The sequence below is a fragment of the Protopterus annectens genome, chromosome 4.part0 (genome assembly GCF_019279795.1).
Source record: "Protopterus annectens isolate FY-2018-M chromosome 4.part0, PAN1.0, whole genome shotgun sequence".
In the NCBI taxonomy this organism is placed as follows: domain Eukaryota; kingdom Metazoa; phylum Chordata; order Ceratodontiformes; family Protopteridae; genus Protopterus; species Protopterus annectens.
In genome coordinates, this window is record NC_056733.1 from 1,444,662,622 (window position 1) to 1,444,688,085 (window position 25,464).

Sequence of the window (25,464 nt, forward strand, 5' to 3'; positions counted from 1 at the left end):
TACCACTAAGCCATGACTCTTATACAAGAACATTGTGCTAAAATAAATATATCATGTAATAGTAGGAATGAATGTAAAGGGAATATAGGATGGGTAGTGCACAAAGCATGTCATTTATACTTACTGTCAAAACTAGTGGATTATCATAATAGTAGTGTGTGAACAGAAACAGCCATGCTAGTTGGTAGCTAGTAGGTAATAATGTCAGTTAATGTACATATATAAATGTATCTATATTTACAGATATAGATATATATATATATATATATATATATATATATATATATATATACACATATATATATCGTTGTAGGGGAGAGGAATGGAGAAATGTGAGTCTACAACACAGCCTGAATCATGAGAGAGATACTAACCTTTACACTCACAGAACAGTGTCCGCAGCATACCAGCATGGTCCCCGCCCTTACAATCTGAAAGGGCAATGCCTATCTCACATACCCTTTTATAGCACTGTCCTGAAATCACAGTGAGAACTGCAATCAGTACACAACTGGCTGCATGCAATTAGCAAATGCTGGCTTACAATTGGTGCAGAGGCCATCACATGGACTTATGCAGATACCTACAAAAGCATCCTGTACTCACACTCCACACATGCAATACGTTCATTGCACTGTCTGGAGGCAGACAGAGAGAGAGAGAGACAGACAGAGACAGAGACAGAGAGAGAGAGAAAAAAAAAACAACACAAACAACAACAACACACGGTACACACACTGAGTCTAAGCTGTCAGCAGTGACAGTAGCAAGCTGTGCCAGTAGCAGCAGGAAGCAGTAGTAGCGGTAACGCTACCAGCTGTGACAAGCACAGGTAATGTAAAGTAACAGGTTAATAGTCTGCATACTTTGAACCCCCCATATGTGTCATAGGTCTGTATCTATAGGTATGTCCATGTGATATGTTGTGTGCACGTAGTTCCACCAAAAGGGGATGACTATACATTACATGTCATTCAGTGTTAGGCCATGATCCTGGCAGCAGTTTTCCATTGCAGTGAGGCCTGTCTGTAGGATGTGTGTGTCAGCTGGTGTAACGACTATGGCGCTTAGTTAGCAGTCATCTGGGAACTTTGTCATCCACAACCCGCACATGTTCGCTTTTACATCTGAGAAATAAATGCCAAACAAGAGGGGTCCTAGGACAGAGGCCTGTGGGATACCACATGTGACTGGCATTGAGTCTGACATGGCTCCTACAATATTGATATTATGGGTTCTGTATGTCAACCAGTGTGCAACCCATCATGTGACATATGTAGTAACATGTAAGCTAATGAGCTTGTCTATGATGCCTGAGTGGAGTACTGTGTTGAAGGCCTTAGGCAAATCCAGGTAGGCAGTATGGATTGCGTTGCCCTCATCAATGGCTGTAGTGACTGTTTTGAAAGGTCAACCAGGTTCAATAGGCAGGATCAGCCCATCACAAAGGCAAACTGGCTGGGAACAAGTGTCTGCAGGTACCCAATATCGCTGTATATGCGTCCCATACTGAATCATTCCATAGCTTTGCAGACCAGGCTGGTTAAGCTTATGGTGCGGTAGTTCCCAGGGTCAGTAGAGGTGCCTCCTTAGCGGAGTGGGACCACTGTTGCTGTATGCCAGTGTTCAGGTACATATCCTGTAGTACAGCCAAGGTTAAATATCAGTCTTATATGCGGTTGTATGTCCTCTTGGAGTTCAAGTAGCACACATCCAGGTATACCATCAGGTCACATTGATGCTGTGTGTTCTGCTTTGCTAAGGACGGCCCTCACCTGGACATGTGAGATGATAGGGAAGTTACATTCAGCTGTGATAAGTATTTCTACTTGTGGGGGAGAAGGAGGGGGAATACGTGCACCGAACCTGTCTTCAAGAATGTTGCCAATATCTGTGTGTTCGGTGAATGTTAAGTAGGTGTGTATCAACTCAGAGCATATCTGAGGCATTTGATCCATATGTGTAACATAACTGAAGAAGGCCTTGTGGTTATCTATAGTGTTCGTGGCCATTTCCCTCCCAGAGTAGGCTGTGGATGTTGTTATGAGAGACCGTAGCTTATTACCAGTGCTGACCACAGATGCCTTCCCTTAATGTGAATCTGCTCTGTCCTGAAGTAGCCTCTTTCTATTGTTATACAATCTGCCTTTGGCTGGGGTCCACCGGACAGGATGCCTAACCTTTGTGCATAGGGTCTGGGTTAGAAATGTGTGTGCATGTTCCATGCAATCTTTGGGATGTCCATGGGAAGCATTTGCAAAGGGGTCAGCAGTGTGGGTTGTGGCTTTCACTGGCCCAGTGGGCTGCATGGATACCATCACAGTCCTAACAAGTGAATAACTGTCTAATCACATACATATCAAAGAAGTCTACTGTGCTGGTGGTGGTGGTGGTGAGATATGTATATCCAGGTTGAGTAACTTGTGTCCAGATCACACTAGTGGATGGCGTTCCACATACAGTACCTTGGTATGAATCCCCAGAGTGAGGTTGTGCATTAGACCTGTCACAGTGTGCTGACTGATGGGGCATGCTACTATGTTGTATGGAATGTGGCAGGTATTGTTGCACAGGTGTTGGCTGAGCACTGATATCTGGCCATGTACTTGTGTATCCACCAAGAGACACACACATGCTACATATGGGAGTAGTAGTATATCACTACAGTTGAGTATCATGTATAGTATGTGTGCCATATATTGATGACATAGTCTGCTGATATCCTGTTTGTGTTCTCTTCCAGGGACATGGCACATCAGCGTAATCCCGCCTACTCTGCAGCAGAAGATGAGGAGATACACCAGAGCCTGGTGCGGGATTATGACATACTGTTTTCCCACACCAGCCAGAATCAGCAGGAGAGGGCTGCACTGTGGCAAGACCTTGTCCGTAGGGTAAATGACATTGGCACGCATAATAGGACATATGAGCAGGTACGACATCACTGCAGTGATTTAATCAGAAATGTCCATCAGCTTGCGTCGGATATCCACAGGCAACAGGTTGCCACAGGAGGTGTGGTGGCCACCCCCCCCCCCCACTCACCAGACTGGAAGGGCTACTCCTAAGTGTTGTGGCTCCAGCCCGGAACAGCAACAGCAATACACCTGCATCATGATGGAGGCTGGATCCACACAGCAGCACGACATGGAGCGTGCATGTAATAGGCCATATGTACACTTGACTGTTCTGTACACTGTTAGTTTATGCATGTGTAAGGTGTGTCCGTGGTATGTAGCTGTTAACATAGTATGTAATTGTGCAGGTGTGATATTGGCAATATCAGCAGCTGACGTGTGAAAGGCAACTGGTGTACTACTGCACTGTATCATATGCAGTATCAATGGCACAGTTGTGCCCACTGACATTAATCACCTCATTTCTGCAGGTCCCTCCGGTGTTACAACAAGGCAGGCCATCCATGCTGGTGAGTGTGTTTTAACAATACCTATAATAGCCCTGATAGTGCTAGTAATACTAGTGTAACTCAGTAGTGCTCTGTGTCTATACTGCAGGGTGTGCATGTGTGCATGTGTGCCTGTGTCCATGAGTGCATGTGTGCATGTGTGCATGTGTGCCTGTGTCCACGTGTGCATGTGTGCATATGTCCACATGTGCATGTGTGCATGTGTGCATGTGTCCAAGTGTCCACATGTGCACGTGTCCACGTGTGCATGTGTGCATGTCTGCATGTGTGCCTGTGTCCACGTGTGCATGTGTGCACGTGTGCACATGTGCATGTGTGCATGTGTGCATGTGTGCCTGTGTCCATGTGTGCATGTGTGCATGTGTGCATTTGTCCACTTGTGCATGTGTGCGCAAGTGCATCACTGGTAACATTGTGTGGACACTGTAAACTGTGTTTCCTGTCTTCCTCCCACAGGTTCTGGTGCTGCTCTGGTGTCCTGCAGCAGGGAACCTGAATCTGGTGCCACAGGTACTGATAATGATGATGTCTGTGTAACGGCACAGGAAGGTGTGTCAGGGTCAGCCACTGGTTAGCCAATTGACAGTACACAGCTGTCAACCCCATCATTGCAAACAGTCATCCTGCCAGTACATCCTATGTCACCATTGTCCCTAGGTGATGGACAGGATACATTGGGCATTGACCAGGGTAATGTGGTATCTGTGGCACATGCTTCCCCACACAGCAGCCATGGGCAGGGTGCTGTGATGGTACCACACAGACAGTTGCCCATGGGTTCTCATGGGAGCATCTGTGGGCGTACTGCCTCTGGCAGACGTGCCCAAAGAGGTCTGTCAACCTCAGCTATGTTTCAGGCTGTCATGCAGGCACTGTCGCGTATGGAAAGGTACACCAGTCAGGGTCTGAGGGAGCTGAGAGCATGTTTCACAGCCATGACTGACAGTATGCGTGACATCGCAGATGCTATCTGTAATTTCACCAATGTCATAGACAGACATCGTGGGGACATATTACAGCAGTTCCACAACCACATGTCCATGAGCCAGGGCAATGGTGGGCGGTTGCGGCGTCGACGTGGCCATATGCCAGCAACAGCAGAAGCTGGCAGTTGGCGTGGATGACAACAGGCCCGCGGATGCCCCCATAGTGCCAGCAGCAGCCCCAGCAATGCTGGGTTTGTGCTGTCATCAGAACGCCCCAGGAGACCATGTGCACTTGGCTCTGGACAGTCCCAACAGGGACCTGTGTCCAGTCAACACACTCCTGCTTCTGATGACAGTACCCAGTCTGTCTTAGTACCAGATACGGTCCGTAGCACCCCTGCCAGGCACAGGTAACGTGTCCGTGCCCACAGACACTGATCTGTATGACCTGCCAGGTGCAGTCTGTGGCTGTCCACAAACTCCTGTATATGGCAGCCATGAGGTGGAACTGTGTGCGTGCATACACACATGCAAAATGTTAACACCTAGGGCTACCACATACACGCACACACTGCACCAACAGTGCCCCACCCTGTACTGCTGTCCCTCACCAACACACATACACACACTCATGTCAATTGGTGGTATCAGTGGCAGACTCAGGCATACCTAATTCACACCCTGTGCATATGATGAAACTGTCCCACCTCCTGCAATCTCCAACATCAGTGCAGGAACAGTTAAACATGTTTCTGATGCACAGGGTGACTACATAGAAGTGTATTAGTAGTATCATGTTGGTAACAGTACAGTGTGCTGATATGACTGTGTGTATATCCCAGCATGCCTGATGCAGTAACCGTATGACTGTCCTGAATTGTTATCTACACCCATAGTATGTACCAAAGTGTAACAGCTGCACATTATTGCATACCGGTGGTAAGGATGTCAACAGATAGCCACATACATGGGTAGCACAGGGGGGAAGCTAATGCAAGTAGTGATACGCAATGATGGACATGTACAGTAATGGTGGCAAGTTGCCCACAATGACTATGCAATGTGGATGTTTGCGCATGTTGATATGTGTGCAGTACCAATGTAATCCAAATCACAATTAACTATGACATAATATCAGTTCTACCATGGACATCTGAGCTGTGCATTCCTGGGTACATGTTGATAGTGCCTACATATTTGCACTGTTACTTACTGTTAGTGTTACCCCTTCTTTGTTGTACAATGGACTACTTCCAGCCCTGCTTACTGTAGCTTTGTTTGCATGCATGTTCACTTGGGGTTCCCTGGAACACTGCTTCCACCTGCAATGCAGAGTTGCAGTGCTTCTGTGGACTCCTAGTGACATCTGCATAGTGTACTATACGTATGTCAAGTTTACACATGACAGAACGTCACTGTCTGTCCTGTTCGCATGTACGTTGCCTGTGACACATTGCACATGTCTTACCTGGCATTTACCCACATGTGCAGTCATATATGCCAGTGCTATGAAATCAGTAGCAGTACACCCACACATACACACCTTCAGTATGTTGTTCCCCATTGGCCCTATGTGTTGGTAATCACCATGGCAATCACACTACTATGGTAGCATGTGCAAAGGTAACCTGTGAATCACCTCTATGGTCCAGCTGTGGTTTATGTGAGTCATGTGGCAATGTCACAGCTGCCACATGTATGCAGTCAACCCTCACCCTGGCCAGGAACATAAAACACATGTGTGGGATGCCACCACATAGCCAATCTGGGTACTGAGCACTCTGAACCCAGTAATGCCATACCCTGTCAGGTGGCATGACATACTACAGTGACTACAATACCAGTCAGACATAGACTCGCACTGACAGCAATCTGAACACACTGGGGCATACTTGGAGACTCAGAATAGCATCCTGCCTGAGCAGCACACACCTCCGCAGCTGGCACACAGGCATACGTTATGTCGGAACAGAGCACATGCCACACATGGCACACACATCCTGTGTGCCACACACACACAGCCTGTAGAGCTACACAACACACCTGCTACAGATGTGTCAGGTACCTCTCTTGGCCGCTGCAGTGGGGTCCCGCTCAAAAGGCTGTACATGGTGAAGGTCACAGTGATATGCCTGTGGGGCACTATGGTCCACCACATAACACATGCATACATGTCAGTCAGAAGCATGGACACATATGACTCAGTCATTAACCATGCCACTATGGATGACCTGAGACATACCTCCCTGGACTACATGATAGGGAACATAGAAGGGATCTCTCAGCATGTGGCACGGGCCAGTATGAGCCTGATCTTGGTTGCCATCATACCCTCACCAGGTATGCTACCACTATATGTAGGAAGGGTGTTCTATGTCTACATTCCGCTCAGTCTCCAATGTCATTCATAGGGTATCCACTGGCTGTCAACGTGTGCTTACATGCTAGGGAAGCCACAATGATTTGCGAGGGGCAGCTTGCACATGACACCCATGGGCCATTGTATATTGGTGAAGCCCCTTGATACACACAAAGTGCCTTATGCTGCAGGACACGGATTACATAGCCACCTCCATGGGTATCACACAGGATAGGACACTAACAATGATGCTACACAACACCAGCAGTGTACACCGCAAGATGCATGCACTGGACACTGTCCTCAGCACGGTGAACTGCAATGTCTGTGCAGTTCCAGAGTCCTGATTCACGGCTCACAGGTGCAACCCATCACTGCTAGGTTATACCTCATACCATGCCTGTCGTCCCCTACACATGTAACACACATGGACAGGGGGATGGTATCCTAAGGCACCACAGATACACAAACCTCCAGGTTGTTGGCTCAGCACAAAGCATCAGGGCCTATTCATGTGCAGCTAACAGTGTGTCTGACTGCCTTCTGGTTCATAGCCTGGCACACTTAACCCTCCCATACACAGGACACCCACCTATCCTCCATAGCAACACTGGCAATATGACAGTCTCAAGAAATGTCTTTATATGGCTGGACTGCATCTAGCCAAACATTGTGCGTGAGCATTACTGTAGCTACAACACACTAGTTGAAAGGTTTCCAGCATGTGGTCACTGAATTGCAGTGGAATAACATGTTACCACTCCCACAACAGGTGGGAACATGCAGCACCTGTACATCGACTGCATGTAGACTATATGGCCCAGACCAGATGTGTATCCCCTGCTGTAGGTATTTTACCATATACACCCACACTGTATAGACACATACCGCGTGCGGCCCCTGCACAGTAAGACACAGTCATATTGTTATGCATTGCGAATACCATTTATCCACTCGAGGCATGTGTCAGACATGGTAACTACTGCAGGTCACAGGTATTTATGTGTATGTGTCACACACATACATCATGTGTGCATTGCCACACAAGGTCATAATGTGTGACACAACCACACGTGGCAGTTGTGGGTTTCCAAAACATACCTATCTGTACTCTGACAAAGGTAATAGACCCAGTAGCGGAGCGCACTATTGGCATTACTGGCCAAGTAGCCCTGTTTGGCTGTGCTGATAGTGTGGTGACATCGCTTGTGTTTACTGGGGGAATATGCAGCATCTGGTGTATTGTAGTATTTGCCAAAAGGATCTGTTTTCTTACACTTGCAATTACACACACCCTACTACTCCCACACACACACACTTGCCATTTGTAGGGTTCATACCTTTACCTAACTATGTCACGACATGTGAGAGAAACACATTAGCGAAGTGCACTATTTGGATTACTAGGAGGTTCCTCTTCTATGGCTTTACTTATAGGGTGTTGACATCATCAGTGTTTGGAAAGGATATTGTGCATTATGTAGTGTGATCTCCCGATTGCCAAGAAGAACATGCTTTTCATACAGAATTGCACACACACAAGCTCCCCACATCCAAACACACACACACTTGCCATTTGCAGGTTTCAAACACCTATCTAACTATGTTATGACACTTGAAAGAGATGCTTTAACAGAGTGCACTATTCGGATTACAGGGAGGTGTCCTTTCTCCAACTGTATGTATAGAGTGCTGACATCATCAGTGTTTGGAAAGGGTAATGTGCATTATGTAGTGTGATCTCCTGATTGCAAAAAAGCACGTCTTTCATACAGAATTGCACACACACACAAACTCCCCACATCCAAACACACTTGCAGGTTTCAAACTCCTACCTAACTATGTTATGACACTTGAAAGAGACGCTGTAGCAGAGTGCGTTATTCGGATTACTGGGAGGTGTCTTTTCACCAGCTGTATGTATAGGGTGCTGACATCAACAGTGTTTGGAAAGGGTAATGTGCATCATGTAGTGTGATCTCCTGATTGCAAAAAAGCACATGTCTTTCATGCAGAATTGCACACACACAAACTCCCCACATCCAAACACACACACTTGCCGTTTGCAGGTTTCAAACTTCTACCTAACTATGTTATGACACGTAAGAGAGATGCATCAGCAGAGTGCGCTATTCGAATTACTGGGAGGTTTTCCTTCTCCTGCTGTACTTATAGGGTGCTGACATCATCCGTGCTTAAATAGGGGAATGTGCATCCTGTAGAGTGCTTTCACAGTTGCCAAAAGGGACATCTCCCTCACCCAGGCTTGCACACACACTAACCCCCCCCCCTCCACACACACTGGACAGTTGCAGGATTCAAACTCCTACCTAGCTATGCTATGACACTCGTGATAGACACATTAGCAGAGCGCGCTATTCGAATTACTGGAAGGTTTTCCTTCTCCTGCTGTACTTATAGGGTGCTGACATCATCCGTGCTTAGATAGGGGAATGTGCATCCTGTAGAGTGCTTTCACAGATGCCAAAAGGGACATCTCCCTCACACAGACTTGCACAAACACTAAACCCCCTCCACACGCACTGGGCAGTTACAGGATTCAAACCCCTACCTAACTATGTTATGATATTCGTGACAGACATATTAGCAGAGCGCGCTATTCGAATAACTGGGAGGTGTCTATTTTCCTGCTGTACTTATAGGGTGCTGACATCATCCGTGCTTAGATAGGGGAATGTGCATCCTGTAGAGTGCTTTCATGATTGCCAAAAGGGACATCTCCCTCACACAGACTTGCACACACATCAACCCCGCTCACCCACACACACACACACACACACACACACTGAGCATTTGCATGGTTCGAACTCCTACCTACCTATATTATGACACTTGAGGGAGATGCATTAGCAGAGTGCACTAACCGAATTACTGGGCATCTGGTCTGCACGTGCAGTATTTATAGGGTGCTGACATCTTTATTTCTACAGAGGTATGTACATCTAGTACTACCTGTCAGGTGGGGGATAGCATATATATGCATTTGCAGCCACCTACGTCAGGGTCAGATATGCACATTGCACTGGCAGGTTATGTTCTATACCATGCTTCATGACCACAGGACCTGTAACACACAACACAACCAGTCCAGAACACCACTCCCACATCCAGGACACACACTTTGCTTCCTGGGAACAGTGCTGGGATATGCAGGTGTTCACATACACCATTCCAGTTGTTAACATCAGGTACAGGCATATTGTGTGTGAGAACTACTCAGGCCTCTACCACTTTACCCAACAGCCACTACAATTTGTGGGTCCATGTGCTATGGCAGAACCACTCACCACAGCCACATCGGGGAATACATATTGCACCTGTCCATCTGCAACATGGGTACTCACTGTTCCACAACAGAGGTAGACCACCATTGTTGATATCTGACCATACCCACCTTTCCCTGGACATCCATATCCCATCCCCACCCCCAGGCAAGGTTGTCACTGCAAACAAACTGTATTTAGCACAAGCAGACTCTACACTTGTGAAGACTGGGGTGGAACACTTCAAAGGACCCATGCTGGGGGACTATACTGGCCACTCTGCATAATCCTTGACAATTGCATTCTATGAGCATGTGTAAGGTTTGCATTGATCATGCTATCCCACATATACCCATGACTGCTCCACAACAAGACACCTGTCAGGTGTACACCATCCATATATGAGTCGTCCAACAGACAGAGTGAGCTAATACATTGCAGAGCTGTAACCCACAGAGGGAGGACATCTGTGAACAGTACCAGCACGACACTTCATTCCCACATAATCATCACAACACAGTGTTGACAATGGAATTGTCCAGACAATGCAGATAGGGCTCCCATCAGTCTGTTATTGATGGCCACTTACTGTTAGAGGTCCTCAGCAACCCTCTTCCAGCACATACCAACAACATGGCTGTGGCTTAGCACATTCAAACCCTGGGATCTCCATTGTGCCCCTGCATGACAGAGGCACAGCTCACTAGCCTCACATGTTGCCTTATGTGACCTACTTTACAGTGGCACAGTAGCCTACTGTGCTGGGGATGCAGATGCCAAGCACACTCTGGCTAAGCTGTCATTCCCTACGGCAACAAGCCTAGTATTGACCTCTACACCCATATGTTCAATTGTCAGATGCACAATATTTTTTGTGCTGTTATACTGTTTGCAGGTCTTTATTGCCATAGCATTCCCTGTTCTTATGAACAACTTGTGTATCTGTGGAAGATGTTTGAATATGAGGGCGATCCACTATATCACTTATGTCTCTGTAGTCATTTACTGTGTGCACTGGGCAGAGTGCTGTGTTGTGGTTGGTTCCTGGAATGACATGTACAAATACCAGGTATGTGTGGCCAACTGCTAAACGGAGATATGGCCTAAGTGTGTGAGCATGCCCAGTTCAGCCTTTCCATGGCATGTTGTCTGACATATGCCTCATTTATCAAAGTGTGCGAGCATGCCCAGTGTGAGCTTTCCATATGTTGAACTCTGAAGTCCACCACATATTTGGGTGTGTGTGAACTTCAACAATATCTCACGTTTATGGTTGTGTGTTGAGTGTCATGTTGTGTACTAACTGGCCAACTGCTTCGTCTCTGCCACAACAGGGATTATACTGTGCCTGCAGGGATTGCATGGGATACTTTGCATACAGTTGTCAACATCCTTTCATAATGACCTAACACTGTAATACCGTATAGTGTACTGGTTCAGTACTTTCACTGTGGTGGACAGTATCCTGGGCTTTAGTCCTATCACTGCTTGACATCTTCATAGTGAGCACAACAGACTGTGTAGGGGCCAGTTGTGCACATATGACCATGTTGCATTATGTTCAGATATGGACTACCTACACCAGGCTTGTCCAACATTGGTAGTGTATTCCACAACATAGGTGGACATTGGCAAACACTAGCGATGTTCCCTAGGCCATTTCTGATGCTAGTCACAGAGTGTATTTTCCTTCGACACACATTGTAACTGGAGTTTGCCATGACATATGTCATGGTTAGTATAGTGTGCCTCCATCTACCTCTGACATAACAGTGATACCCAGGGTTAACCTACCATCTCCCATCCACTCATCGGGATTCCTCTTGAGGGGTGTCGATAGGTGACTCTCTGGCTAACCTGTACTGGGAGTTCACTCAAGAGTGGGGGTGCCTTCTGTGTTATGGATCATTCTGTACAGCTTGTCCTATGTATGTCAGTGCTGGGGTTCAGGTCTCTCATGTGCATAGCTCACTGCCATTCAGATTGTACAAGGTGCAGCATGTTCATTGATTCCAGCTTGGACATGGCTTCATACATCAGGCACAGCTTGCCTCTGGGTGGGCAGTATGGCAGTGTGTGGAGCTGCAGTTTGTTTACTCAGGCAACACATGGCATCTGTTCGTGCTCTTTGCTACTCCTGGTGGGGTACTGTTGTGGACTTTACAGTTGATGGAGGTGTCTGCTGAGGTATATCCCACAGGGGCTATTGTAGTCAATTGTGACACTGATGAAGGATGACTGCAGAGCCACAGTGACCTCCCTTATCTACATCTGACAACCTTCATGATTGGGTGGGTATATGGTATGTTTCTGCGAACACTACAGCCACATGTTTGTCCAGTGCAGGATATCTCTCACCTTGTGTCCCCAGGTCTCTCATTACATGTTAGGTACGTAATGGGTTAACACCTGTGTGGTAATTTGTGGGCACTTACTGTATATCCACGGTGGTTGTCTATACACAGTTCTGCAATTAGCTTGCTGACATGGCTATGGCTCCAGTTGTCTGTTTCTAGGTGGCCCTTTTGTGGGTTGCTTGTGTCAGCTGGGGGTCGGATATGGTGGGCTGTTTGTACTCCTCTGCATACATGTTCAGTCACAGTCCTTCCATGTTAGCCTGTACCTATGGGACATATATACGGAACCGGGGGTGGGGTCCCAGGACCAAGCCTTTTGGGATGCCACTCATATCTGCTTTGTAGTCTGACATGGATGCAGCATGTCTGACCATGTCAGTTCTGTCCTTGGTCTGGTTTGCAACCCCTCTACTGACATAGGGGTATATATTTAAGCTGGTGAACATATCCATACTGAACTCATAGGGTATTGTCTGGAAGCATATGCACAGTCCAGCTACGCTGTGTGGACCACATTGCCCTCATCAATGACCTTAATGACTGTTTCAAATGGGTCAAACATGTTCAGGGGCAGGATCTGCAGTTACAACAGCCACACTGTGTAGGGTCCGGTATCAGTAGGTCCACAATAGCTTTATGTCTGCGGTAAATACTGATCCTTTCCATAGCTGTGCAGACCAAGCTTGTCAGGATCACGGGGTGGTAGTTTGCAGTATCCATTCAGGCAACACCTTTGTTGTGAAGGACCACTGTTGTTGTACACTGCTCTTTGGGTGCATATCCTGTGGTAAGGCTGACATTGGGCAGTAGTGTGATTTGGCATTCCATAATTCTTGGAGACCATGTTGGCCTCAGCCCAGGACACCATCACATACCTTTGCTGCTGTGTGTTTTGCTTTGCAGAAGATGATGGCTGTTACCTCAGCATCTGCAATGTCAGGGGACCAGCAGTCTGCTGGGATAGAAATTTTGCATTCTGGGGGGGGGGGGGGGGGTTTGCACTGCACCTGTCAGGTTGTATGTTGGCAATATGTGTGTGTGTGTGTGTTTGGTATGTTTGTAATATCTGTGTGATTCGGAGCATATCTGTGGATTTCCAACATGGTTCCTACCATCAGTTAAGTAAGCCTTGTGATTATCCCTAGTGTCCTGTACAATTTGTATCTTCATAGGTTCATGGGTTCATACTAGGCTATCCACCCTAGGGCATTAGTAAGCCAAGCCAGAGTGTGTGTGTGTCTTTCGCCACCCCTTGCTATGTGACTATTATGGCCATTTATGATTTTCTTTACTGTGCCTCTGTCTGGACGTGACACAGTGAAGAACCCCAGTGTACATGTACGATCATCCATCCACTTGGCAATATTCCTGTTGAGGGGTGTCAGTGAGGGGCTCTGCCTAACATGGAATAGGATCCTGTTTCTGGGTGTGGGGAGCCTCTGGGTTATGTATCTGTCCCTCCAGCCCATCCTATTTCATTATGTGTTGAGGCTGAAATCTGTCACTCTCACAGCTCCAATGGCTTTGATTTCCTGTGGTGGAGCATGTCCATTACTCCTGTGCTGGACATGGCCTTGTACAACAGACATGCAATGGCTCTGTGTAGGCAGTCTGGGACTGCATTCAGCTGGGGTGTCTACAGCCAGGCAGCATATGATATATATTTGACACCCTTTATCCTCTTGGTGGGGTACCTTTGAGGTCTTCCGAACCACTGCAGGTGTCAGGTATGGTACATCCCATATGAGTCATTGTACTAGATTATGGGTCTGATAAGGGAACAGTACAGGGGCACAGTGACCTCTGTTGATGTAGATGTGAATCCTTTCATGATATGGTGTCCAATATCGGCAATCTTCCTAGCCACATTGGCATTGTGAGAGTCACATGACAGGTTACTGTTGAATTGTACCTAGGTCCCTGATTTCTCCTTGCATACATAATGGTTTACCACCTATGTGGTAATTTGTGAGTACCTTGTCTGGTATTTGGTGGGACATTCATACTGTCCAGTGTCTTCAGGATGTCTGGGTGGGGTCTTGTGTGTGAGAGTGTGGTCTGTCGCATGCTACAGACTGTACAGCAGTTTTGACTACACTCAGGTGCACATGGGTGGTCTCCTCTGCTTCATGTATTGTCAGTTACCTGGCCGTATGGGTGTCTGTGCTGCATATGGATACTCCCCCTCCTTTGATGTTTTGGTCCAGGTGTTGGGGCCATAACGCATGATATGTGGTATAACCTGGTAGTGCTGGTGTGCTATCAGTAGGCTTGCAGCAGGCTTCTGTCACTGCACAGACATCGATGTTCTCCATACTGGGAAGTGCCTCAGGGGCATGCATATTGCAGTTTACACATCTGGCATTGGTCAGCATTACCCTTATGTTTCTTGCCACTTATGTTTTCTAGGGTGGTGGGCTAGTCTTTTTGACCTTGCCTACGTATGGCTCTATGTAGGTGGCAAAGGCCTTATCCAGTATCCAGACACCCAGGGGTAACAGGTGCAAGCCATCCCTGGAACAGCAGCATGGCTTGTCATGCGTGACATCTCAAGCAGACAGACATTAGATCCTCTTGGACTGACAGCTGTAACTGTGCCACCTGTTAAAGCTGATCATTCTGTGTTTGTACTGTGGCATCATTCTTGGTGAGGGTTGGATGCTGCAAACTGCCAGTGTCATACCGGCCTGGGTACATACTCAGAGAGCTCATCCATGTCTCTTTTCATGTAGTCCAGGGAGGTACATCTCAGGTCATTCACACCAGCATGGACAATGAGTGCATCATATTTTTGCTTGCTTTGGGGTGACCTGCGTACTTGTGTTATGTGGCATATTGTGGCAGTCTACAGGCAGCTTAGGGTACCCTTTCCCTTGTTCAGTCTGGTGAGTGGGACAGCAGTGTGTCTGCCTATACAGACACCTATTACAACTGTATCATGCATGTTGTTTCTCCTTCTGGCCTGTGACTGTTTGGCACACCAGCTTTGTGTGCTATGTGTTGCATGTGCTATGTTTGTAGGTTGTGGTTGCTTGGGATCTGCTTTGGAGGCTTCTGTTGGTGTGGTGTGTTTGTAATTAGGGCCTCCGGGAATGTTTTTCTGTGTTTGTGTTTGGTTTACAGTTGTGATAGGTCTATGTGGGACTGGGTTTGTGGTGTATGTGGTTACCTTCTCCTCCTGACTAATTTTGACAGTACTGAGTTGGGGGAGCTCAGCCTCCGGTTTGGATACATGGTTGCATCTCTCACATATATTTGTATTTATTGGGGGGAGTTGTGGGATGTCTGTGTACTTGGGGCAGGTGTCACATTGCCTCTGGATTCACAGATTCTACTTGTTGTGGCTGGCCTTAGTGGATTGTATGTGTGGACATATTTTATTGCCATACTACTGATCAGTGATTACTTCCCTTTTTATGTTTGCTCTATCATGTAGTAGCTTCTTCATTGTCTTGCATGGTTTGGTAATGGTTGGAGTCCAGCATGCCAGATGCCTGCGTGTATGGCATTGTGTCTTGTTGTTATTTGTGATTGCATACTCCAAGCATTCCTGGCTGTGTTCATGGAATGCCTGTATAACATGTTCTGCGGTGTGTCCCATATTCTGCACTTACACAGGGCCTTTCGTGGGTTCCACATCGGTTTGGAGGGGTGCAACCTATGCTTTACACATGTTTTTCACTGTGGTTTTCTGGTCAGAGACTGTGGTCAGAATGTGTATATCCAGTGTGATTACTCTATGGTCTGGTCTTACCAGTGAGGGATACACTTCTCATCTTGCCATCCAGTACATATGTTGTTGATTATCACATCCAGTATGCTTACCCCTCTTGTGGGAGTGGTACGTTGTTCCTGGGCATCTTGGTTTATGGATTCTGGGAACTTTTCTCCTACTGTGTTGGTGCTAGTATAATGCTCCCAGTGTATGTCTGGGTATTTTCAGTCAAGCAATATAATGTGGTTTGGGGGGCTTGATATATTCATGTATTCCAACATAGGCCAGGTGCAGTTCCTGGTATTAGGACAGTAGTCTGCAGCAGGCTATATACTGGGGGGCGGTTTTAGCTATTGGTATTTGACCATGGCTAATCCATGCTGCTTCTTTTTGTGGTACCAACATGGGGTGTGGTTATCCTTGACATTTATTGCTAGTCACCCTCCTTTTGTAGCTTGTTCCATGTTTTGTGGCTGTACAGCAAAGTATGAGGTGTAACCTGGCAGTGTTAGGGTGCTGATGTGAGCCTTGACCCAGTTTTCTATTACAGGACTGATGTCAACATTCTCCATACTGTGTGCGTTTACACTGCACACATCTTGCTGTTGAGACTTCTGGCATTGGGTAGCATTACATCTAGGTTCCTATCCCTTGTAGTACCTATGATGGTGGGTTTGTGTTTTGAGACTTACCTATTCAGGGCATGCTGTGGGTACTGACAGCCTTTGCCAGTATCCATGGGGCCTGGACTGATAGGTGCACGCCACCCCTAGCAGGTGGTGCATCATGTCATGCTCTGCATGTTTTCCCAGGCTGAAACACATTGGCTCCCCTTTGACTAACTGCATTACTTCAGCCAGTTATTGCAATTGATCATCCCATCGTCATTCTGTGGCTTCATGCTTGGTGAGGGTGGATGTTAGTCAGGGTCCTCAGGTGTGCATATAGTACATGGTGTTGCATTACTTAACACATGGCATTCATGCCTCATGTGGTGCTGCAGGGCTGCCTCTGTTGGATGTGCATATTACACTCCCTGCACATGTTTGTGAGCAGGTCATGTCATTTTAGGCATCCCTGTTATTATTTGAGTGAGTCAGAGGGGGTATCATTCCCAGGGTTCCTACTGAGCCAGTGTATGTGCTATGCATTGCCTCTTTGCCAAGGCCAGGGCATACTGGGCACGCCTCCTTCTGCCTACTGCGGCAGGCACAGGTTGTCCCTCCTCCGAGTCACGCTCTGTCTGTGATGGCCTTGGCAATGGTGGTGGGCTGTTTGGCCCAGCCCTATGCTGGTCCTGCTGCAGCTGTTTTCGCAAGATCATATTATGTAGCATAGCATATACCATGACAATTTGGGTACATGTAGTTGGTATGTACTGCAAGGCTACACCAGATGTGTCCAGACATCGGAACTGTGACTTGAGCAGCCCAAACACACGCTCTATTACATTATGTGTTTGTGCATGTGCCTCATTATGGCATTCCTGTTCAGGTGTTTGTGTGTTTCTGATGGGTGTCATCAGCCACGGCTCCAGTGCATAACCTGCATCCCCCACTAGGTGTCCATGTGGGATGTCCCCATTGGCAAATGTCTGGTACAGCTGCATCAAATGCCAGATGTGGGAATCATGGTAGCTCCCAGGGCAGCCAGCACACACATTCATTATTATGCCCTAGGCATCACACACGACCTGGCAGTTGATGGAGGGGAAGCCCTTGCGGTTAATGTAGGCTCTACCCCACTCACCAGCTGGTACTTTGATGCGTATGTACGTGCAGTCTATTGCACCCACTACCTCAGGGTATTCCGCTATTTGCTGGAAGAGACGCATATTGCTGGCCAATACCTCACGGGCATTGGGGAAATATACATGATCACCGACATGTGCTGACATGGCATCCAGGAACTGGTGCAGTACCCTGGAGGATGATGCCTGTGATATCCCCATCATATCACCAGTTGGTCTTTGGAAGTTACCTGTTGCTAGTATTCTTAGGCCAACACATACCTTGGTTTCCACTGGGATGGGTTCCCCTCTGTTGGTTCTGTGTGTGAGGCGTGGCCTGCACAGCTCAACTATTTGCTGCAGGAGCTCTCTGTCCACTCTATAGCGCTCTGCTATCTCCAGCTCATGTAACCCGTGGTAGGTGACCCTGGGCCTGTACACTCTTCTCTGTCTCCTCACTGTGGGTTGTCTGGCACCATCTGCATTGACACCACCCTCAGCAAGTCGCCTATGTCTCATTATGACAGCTATGGCAGCCCCTAACATTTCTGCTCTGAGTTCAGCTTTTTCAGTTTTCACTTCTAATAGCTTACTCCTGTCTTGCAGTGTCTCTTGAGAGAAACATCCTGCACTGCTGTTTGCAGAGTTTTAAGTGCTGGGCTGGGCTACTATTCTGCCTGTGTAACTGCCTGCTTCTAATTGTTTTCACCTGCTAGCTCCAGCAGTATTCCCTGCTAGCTTCCTACTAATTCTGTTGCTTCCTTTTTCCTTTCTGATTCCTCAGGGGGGAGCAGCGTGCATACCAGCAGAAACACGCTCACAGTGGCTTACACGCGCGCACACATACTTACACGTTTCAGGATCTGCCTATTCAGGTTAAAACACGCGCACACCAGCGCAAACAGTGTTAAACATCTACCAACACGCTCCCACATGCTGAGTCTGCCTTACACGTGCACACACTGCCCTACTCACGCTTCATGGCGCGCTCACGTGCGCATGCATGCCCAGCAAGAAACTTTAGTGTAAGTAACAGTGTACACCTTCCATTTCTTGACTTTCCCAGACTTATCTTGTGGCACTCCTCTTTCCCTGATCTGTGTCTGTCATCTTTCATGTTACACTGACCTCCAATGAACTGCATTTCTTTCTACCATTCCCCACTGTGATGTCACCTATATCCTACTCTATTCCTCCCCCTTATGTATCTCTTACACTACTCAGACTGTGCTCATTTGCTATGTGTCGGTGGGATTCAGTATCCTAACCCTCTTTTACATGAGATTCCCTACTAATGCTTAGTTACATGTCTTAGCCTCAGCTTCCCCCCTTAGCAACCACTACACGGTTGCCATGTTGTTTTTGGTCTGCTGGTTCCTGCATTGTCATTCCATGTATTGCATAAAACCCACATTTGTGGGTTTATAACCTTCATTTTTATGTTTTATGCAGTGCAGCCCGTTTGCGCGGGGCTGCGCTGCATTTATATTTTTATAATTTTTGTATCGGGTTACCTTGCCAATGGCCACATATTTGGCCATTGGCATGCTGCCTGACCCATATGCACCCTTATTTGGAGCTGACATGGCTCCGTTGTGATTTTTGCAGAAACGTACTCAGTTGTCAACTGAGTACATTTCTGCAGCTAAATCGTCTCTTACACGGGCTGGTTTCTGCTTCATGGATCGCTAATATACCTCATTTGCATACCTTTCGGCTGCATGTGAGGTATTTAGCATATCCACGCCCAGTCCGTGTAAGAGACATTTTAGCTAGTCTCTTGCATGGAGTTTCGGACTGTTCCTGGATCGCGAGGCTTGCATGGAGTGTTACACGTCTCTTACACTCCGTGCAAGCCTTCAGAAATCCTGCCCAAGGTCTCTACTGTCAACTGGCTTGTTTTTGTTTAGACTTCAAAGGGTACAAAGCAACATTTTTTTGTATATGTGTGTGTGTGTGTGTGTGTGTGTGTGTGTGTGTGTGTGTGTGTGTGTGTGTGTGTGTGTGTGTGTGTGTGTGTGTGTAATAATAAGGGCATTGCTGCCATTTGCCTACCTTATTAGTTGACTGAAATTGCATTGTAACTTTTTCTGTATTTACAAAGGTTTTACCTACATGAAATATCAGGAAGTCATTAACTCATAAAAACTTATGTTCTTTATAGGAAGGTTTCATTGAAAATTTTTATTTAGTTTTTTTTTTATTTTGACATCTGTTAACTGAGTATGTCCAACTGAACATGAGTTTATTTTCAGTGGAGACCCAGGGAGAAAAGCTCCATACAGTGCAATTAACAAAGTAGAATTAAAACAAATGCACAGAAAATCACAAAATAGAGTGCAAAATATCAAATACAGTACAAATTCAATTAATCAGGAAGCAATAAGTAAAATGAGCATAGAAGACATATGGTAGAAGCTATAGATCAACAAAAATTTCAGAACTACAATACAGAAATAAAACAACCCACAGGCACAAGAGTACAGGAATGCAAGATTGAAAATAGCACAAGTGAGGAGTTGACCAAGGGTGGTTTGAAGAAGGAATAAGAAGCAAATTAAGATTGTAGCAAGAGAAGGGGTGAAAGTGAGGTGAAAGGGACTGTGTATAGGAGAGAAGGGCAGAGAGAACAGAGTTAGAAAGAGTATGAAAGAAGTTGGATATGGGTGGGTAAGAGAGGGAAGAAAAGAAGGTGGATCGTTAAGCGGTACAGAGAGAAATTAGGGGTGGGAGGTAGTGACGAGAGTTAGGTTGGGTTCTGGCAGGAACATATCCATCAGTTCTGTAGAGTCTCCTTTAATGCTTTTTTGAAGTTGGGGGAATTGGATATAGTTCTAATGATCAGAAGAAGTTTGTTCCAGACTGAGACAACGGAACAGCTGTACAGATGTTGGCCAATATTTCTTGTGATCTTGTAGATATCCAAGAGCAACTGGTTAGAACTCCTGAGAGAGTGATTGGGAATATAATAAGAGGTTAGTGAAGATAATGCAGGGCAGGAGGTAGGTTTGTTAATAATGGAATGAGTAAGGAGAAGCTGTGTTTACAGGAGCGGGTGGGGGAGCTGAAGACAGACTAAGTATTTTAGAGAAATGCAGTGGTGGGAGTTGAAGGGTTGATATGCAGTGAATATGGCTATTTTATTATAGGAGAATTTAAATTTACACTTTAGGGAGGAATGTAGGTTGGTTAAGATTGCAGCGGCATAAGGAACACTAGGAAGAAGATAGGAATATGCAAGGAAAAGTCCAGAGTTCTTAGTGTGGATTTTTTTTGTTTCTGTAGAGTAAGGCCAGTTTTTGTTGAATCTTCTTTATGCAATTTTGTATATGAATATCGAATTTTAGTTGGGCATCAATGATAGTACCCAGGAGCTTGGTATGTTTCTCTATGGTTATACCAGTGTTGTCAAGGGATGCGATAGTGAATGAAGATTTATGATAAGAAAGTAACTTTGGGAGGAATGAAACTAAGTTTTTTTTTCTTTGGGGGGGATTGAGAACTAGTTGATTGTCAGTTAGCTATCTTTCAACTGAGCTGAAGGAGTTTTGGGTTAATTTGTGGAGGTGTGAAATATTATCAGAAGTGTAGATGGCCATGGAATTGTCTGTATATTGTATTAGAGATGATTGTATGCAGGAAGTCTGTAGACAGTTAGTGAAGATATTAAATAGTAGAGGTCTGAGAGCATAACCTTGTGGTACTCCAGTATTAACAGGGAGGAAGTGACAAAAAGAAGAGCGCCATTTGACGAACTGCTGTCTGTTTGTAAGGCAGCTTGAGAAACATTCGAGAGAAGGATTTCAGAGGCCAAGATCAGACATTTTAGAGAGATGCTTTGGGTGAGGTACCATGGCAAAGGCTTTGGAGAGGTCTAAAAATAGACTGGATACTAGATTATTGTTGTCCCTGGCTTGAGTGATTGTATGGATGAAGGAGATTAGAGCAGTATTTGTGCTATGACTAGGGTGGAAGTTGTGCTGGGCAGGAGTCAGGAGATTTTCTTGTAGAAAATACTAATGAGCTGTTTGTGTAAAATACTAATGAGCTGTTTGTGTAAAATACTAATGAGCTGTTTGTGTAAAATACTAATGAGCTGTTTGTGTAAAATACTAATGAGCTGTTTGTGTAAAATACTAATGAGCTGTTTGTGTAAAATACTAATGACCTGTTTGTGTAAAATACTAATGAGCTGTTTGTGTAAAATACTAATGAGCTGTTTGTGTAAAATACTAATGAGCTGTTTGTGTAAAATACTAATGAGCTGTTTGTGTAAAATACTAATGAGCTGTTTGTGTAAAATACTAATGAGCTGTTTGTGTAAAATACTAATGAGCTGTTTGTGTATGCATTTTCAAGTATTTTTAAGACAGGGACAACATGGGTATGGGCCTGTCATTTGAGAGGTCAGTACAATGTCTTCCTTTATGGATCAGTATAATGCTGAATTGTTTCCAGATAGAGGGGACTGTAAATTCTTGGATAGGCCAGTTGATGAGGATGGAGATAGGGTAGGCTATTGAGCAAGTAGATAGCTTTAGGAAGACTGGAGTTAGATTATCAGCCAAAGAGAGGCATGGCTTTAGTTTATTTAGTAGTGATTTAATATATACAGTGGGGACAGGTTTGAGTTCGAAGGCAGTTTTAGGGTCTGAGCAGAAGGGAGGGATAGTAAGATCAGGGGTGCGACTATTCTGGGTTAGTTTGTTAAGGGAGTCTATGAAATAAGAGTTGGGGATAGAGGCAGTCTCGAGGGGATAGCTGTTAGGGCAGGGCTTAGGTATACTTGGGCTACCTGGGTGCAGGATTTGTTTCATGGTGTGCCAGAATTTTTTGGATTGTTGTGATGGTTGGTTTGATGGTTAAGGTAGAAGTTTTTTTGCTACTAATATGTTTTTACTGAGGTTTTGGAGTTCTTTATAGGTTTTGAGGTAGATGGGGGATTTGGTTTTAAGCCAGGTTTTGCCCTGCATTATCCCTGCTGTGCAAAAGAGAGTGAGTAGATTGGGAGAGCCAAGAAGCAAAGAGGTATTTCATTCTGATTTGCTAAGGGGAGCAAGTTAATTGAGAATTTCTAGGAAAGTGTGGTTAAATTCAAGTACAACATTCTGAAGAGGAAGATTAAAAAAGAAGGCCAGTTTATGGAGGATAGTCTATTGTTAAAGTCATCAGGGCATTCTTTATATTTGTGAAGCCTAATTTGTTAGAAGGAGTACTTTTGAAATAGGAAGGCAATCATGTATGTAATCAGGCAGTGTATTAGGATTGCAGTACAAGTTTGGATTGGATAAACATATCTAGTACAATATAGAGTTGGAGTTGGAAATTTTGCTATAACAGGTTGGGGTAGAAATCAGTTGTGTGAAGCCATGGAGATTTAAACTAGAGTTGGGGGAATCAGTGATCAAGGTTTGCCAATCAATGTTAATGTCCCCCAGAACTACTGTTTCATAGGATATATAGTGAGTGATCCAAGAGAGAATATGCTCTAAAACTGGGATATTATTACCTGAGGGGATATATATTCCAGTGATCAGAAGTATTTTGTGATTGTTAAGTTTGTAGTTTACTAGTAAGATTTCAGCAGGGTCAAATTTGGGGGGTGTAATGGACAAGGGAGATAGGCTAAGTTGGTCAAATAAATTATAGCTACACATCCTTCTTTTTTATGGACCATGTCATTGTCTGAGCAGAACATATTGCACCCAGGGAGAAGAATTCCATTGTCTGAGATGTGGGGTTTGAGCCAAGTTTCAGTGAGTATATGTATGTCGGGTGAGTACTGGGCAGTCCAAGAGTGAAATTCATTGACTTTCTTGAGAATGCCATGAATATTCTATGAGTATATGGTGAGGCACTTGGTAGAAGTCTTGGAGTATGGGAGGGATGGGGTTGTGGGGAAGGTGTCAAGAGAGGGACAGGAGAGAGGACCAGGATTGGGGTGAATATATCAGGTAAGCAAAAGCTTCTGGTGATGTGTATAAGTGTAGGAATTGTAATGCTGAAGGTGTAATACTTAGGCTTGGTTTGATAGGGTGTGAGGGATGGAGGACTAATTTGAACTTGTGAAGGAATGGGTTAGATGGGTTAAATAGATAGGCTGTTATAGAGATAGTATGGGTTATTTCCAAGTTATTTAGTGGGTAAGTTTGTGTTGGGGTAGGTTTATGGGAGACATTTCAGTTTGATAGGAGGACAGGTGATAGAGTAGAATAAGAGGAGTGAGGAGAGACAGATAAGGGACATGTGTGGGTTTAGGAGACAGTAAGAGTGTATAAATTACAAGAGTATAAGAAGGAAAGAACAAACTAAAGTGAAGAGGCAGGGGAGGCTAAGGGTTGGGAGTTTTCTGATAAGAAGGTTTAAGTTTAGTCAAGTTTATGAGATGGAGAATAAACTATGTGTGATGTAATTGTGTGGTGTTGCAGTATTGAAGGTGGATCTAGGTGAGCAGGGAGACAGGGGATGTATGGAGAGTTTGTGATTGCTGTGGGTAAGAGATTAGAGGAAGTGTGGCTGGGATGCAGGATGAAAGTGATGACTGGATGGCTAGCACAGGAAGATGTAGAAAGGAAGGTGCGGGGAAACTCAGAATTAGAGTACAAATGTAGAGTAAGTGGGGGTGGGTAGGGCTTGAAGATATGGTAGGGGAACAGAGTCACTCAGGCTGAATGGTGTGGGCTGACCCTTGATGCTTTAGAAGCAAGAGGAAAAAAAAAACATCAAGAAGGGTCATCAAGTAAGTAAGCAAATGCCAAATAAAGAAGAAATCTAAGTGTTGATAAAAAATGTGAAGTTCTTTAATTAATCTAGCTTTCATATGTTATAAATAAAGGGGAAAAATATAAGATTAACCTAAAGGAGGCTTACTGGTTTAAAGAATAAAGTAGCACAGGATATGAAATGGGGATCTGTACTGAGTAGTAGTGGGTTAAATATGTGAGAAAACGGTGTAGCAAATAGAGGAGATTAGATCCTAAAAAGGGAGTAGAAAAAGCCCTGTTAAGTACCTGGGGGGAAGGGGGAGTTCTCAATGTTGCATGCTTACCAGAGGTACAGTTTGCAGTTTGTCAAATGCATTCTGGGAAGGTAAACAAGAACGTAAGTGCCCCTACATTTTAGCATGTCTTCTGAACGTAAGGGAGACAAGGATGTTCTGACTTGCTTTTTTTGTTTGTTTTTCTTTACTTGTAGTTAAGCAAAGTACTTATCACTCTTTCTTTCAGGGAGCAGGATGGCCAGTGGTAGATGTAAGTACACTAATAAAACACAAAAAAGGAATGTAGCACGGAGCACCAAAATAAAGTAAACGTACTTTATTTAAAACGTTTTCGCCACCAATAAATAGCAGTAGCTTCCTCAGACAATTGAAAATAAAGCAAGTTGATGCTTTATAACCCTACAGCACAGCATTAGTGACATCACATCCTTTGCACAAGACACTGGTTATTGTATTCATTTAAAGAACCAGTCAGGAAACAACCATAAAAATCATTCCTTAGCATTGTGCACTTTTAAAAACAGCTGTCCATAACAGTGCAAAAATGAAAAGAAACCACATCAGTTGAATATGAACAATTAATATAGCTGTGTTGTGGAATATACACCAAAATTAAATTTCAAAAAGTATCAAAGAGTGTATACGTATGGTCAACAACATGTTAGGT